Below are 2,531 nucleotides of genomic sequence, written 5' to 3'. Positions count from 1 at the left end.
GGAAACAATGTAATCTTTTGATACTCTCTTTTATTGAAACTCTTGATTATTTATATGGTGTCCATATGTTTTGATTGATAATTATTGGTTTATCATCTGTGCTTAAGGCCTTTATCGTTTAACTCATTTGGTAACTGATGTTTTTCTTTATTGATATGGGGACGTACAGTAATGACATGAACTGGTGAGTAATCTCTTGATTTTGCAATACCACCTAGGGATAGGGGTAGGACGAGCAATTGCGATATTAATTACTAGGGGAGGCTAGGGATAGCAAGCCAGTAGTTAATATTAGGCCCTTTTCGCCGAGGGATCGGGTTAAGGGGAGGCTAAGAAAGTCGCATAACAATTAATTAATCAAACTAATATTCAAGAGGAGTAGATAAGAGAGAGCGGATTAGATGAAATGGTAAACCCCCAACAACATCCATTCATCCATTGTTTTCGTTTATCAATTGAATCAACTTTATTTTGCATGTTAATATTTTTGTTCTCAAATCCAATTTATTAATTTTTATTTTCAAGTCTTATTATTTTAATTCACGCGAAAGAGAAAGTCATTCGAGTCTCTTGGGAAAACGATACTTGGTCTTACCATTTATATTACTTGTACGATTTGGTACACTTGCCAATTTGTCAACACCACCTAAGCGTCCACACACGCTTGAGGTGGCGATTATGCTGCCACGTCGAGAAGGGGCCATTACCCTCGCCGCATCCACACTCCTATGATCCCTGCATTATTGTGCATGATGTCTAGTTTCCCGAACCTAGAAACGGTTGTGTTCACTACATGAATAAATAAAAGATAATGGTGAGAGAGAAATAGAAGAGAAAGAAAAAGGTGAGAGGTAGTTAAAAAGGTGAGAGAGAGAAATAGAAGAGAAAGAAAGAAGTGTCAGGAATACCAAAAATAGCAGAGGAGAGAGAAGAAAAATACCGCCACGTAAGCGTAAAGTTAACATTGTTTCAAGCTACTTAACGGAAGGGACTTATTAAAAGAAAAATTAGTAACCTGGGAACCAAATTACATCACTTTTAAAAGCGGGTATCAAACAGAAATTCAGCCCCCAACTTGGGAACTAAAAAGGTAATTAAACCATTGAGATAATGAGGCAATGTTTGGTTGACGTCCATCACAGTATACATCTATTCACAGTTTAAAAGCTGCACAAGTAAAACTAAAAGCTAAGCAAATGTTACTATCATGAAAGGCAAAACCTAAACCTATACCTATTTATAATGTTTATTCAAATATCTTGCCCATTCCTCTCTTATCGTCTGTATTACTGCATTAGGCAATGAAGAGGTAATGTGTAACCACTACAAAATCAAGGAAACTTTACAATTATATTCATTTTAATGTCAAAAGTTTATTGATATTTGTAAGATTTTCAAATGTAAATTTCTACATCAGTCCAATCTCCTCTAATTTTTGCTTGGATGATTGCCTTCATCCATGACATGATGTAGTAGCCACATGCCCACGAATCATTCTGCTTATTACGCTAAACATGTGAAAGAACTTAGTCAAAAGTAATGGTTTAAATTTGAGAACGAAAATTAAAGGTTAAAGATTAACAAAAATCCAACCTTAGGATATATAATATCAATTTGTTGTCCTCTAATCCTAGTCAGAACTCTAAACAAATTTCAAACATTTGAAACATTAGAAACATAAACTAATATATTAATATCAAAATGAATTGATAAGAATGAATGTAATGCTTACCTATTTCTCCCATATGCCTTCATTGTGATCACATCGAGTTGCATGTATTTCATTGGGTACATCATCAACTCTAATCTATAAAAGCAAAAAACCTAAAGCTATTGCATTGAACCTTAGCACTATGCATGACGTCTGTCACTCGCCACGTTCTCGCTCTCTACTCAGAACTCTCGCAATCTCAGTCTTGTGAGTGGAGCTTGTCATCCTCCACCCTCCACACATTATATAATTATAGAAACCCATTTTTATAGGGTGAAAGATAGAGGGAAAAGAGGAATGGGGAACCTTGGCAGCTTGGACGCTTCGTGCTTCCCATCGGACGGTCTCCGTTCTTTCTTTTTATGCTCAATCTTCAACCATTTGATTATCTTCAACCTCTACCGATCAGGGTCCAGTTTTCTCTCCTCTCTAGCCCTTCGATCCGATTTAATATCTTCGCTTCTCGGTCAACTCTTCTTCTTAGGGCAGGATCGCGAGCTTAAACTTGGCTTTGTCATATTTATTTTCTTACATTGCTCTTTCTCATCTCTTCTTTCACTTGAGCAAACCCTAGATTCTTGGGTTTCCTTTCTCTTTCTCTCTCGTTGGAACCTAACATGAAGGAGTGCTTTTCTCTCATTTTGAACTTTGCTTGGGAGAGTGTTTTCTTCAAATCAAATGTATGAACGAAGATCCCCATGATAACGGTCTAAAAACCGTTATTTTCATACTTAAATTTGATATCAAAACACACCCTTTAAGGTTTAGAATGAGCTTAAAATCAAGTAAAACACTTAGTTGAGTCTTGTGAGAGTCAAAA

The 2,531-nt window shown here is 36.2% G+C and overlaps 1 pseudogene; it reads right to left on the bottom strand.

Moving 5' to 3' along the window:
• LOC106778399 overlaps nucleotides 1-1,745 on the bottom strand; it is a 9,732-nt pseudogene extending 7,987 nt beyond the window's left edge.
• Between the last annotated feature and the right edge of the window lie 786 nt (nucleotides 1,746-2,531).

The sequence above is a fragment of the Vigna radiata genome, unplaced genomic scaffold (assembly GCF_000741045.1).
Source record: "Vigna radiata var. radiata cultivar VC1973A unplaced genomic scaffold, Vradiata_ver6 scaffold_338, whole genome shotgun sequence".
NCBI lineage: Eukaryota > Viridiplantae > Streptophyta > Magnoliopsida > Fabales > Fabaceae > Vigna > Vigna radiata.
The sequence above is the reverse complement of the archived record's forward strand: the minus strand, read 5'-3'. Positions and strand labels throughout refer to the sequence as shown.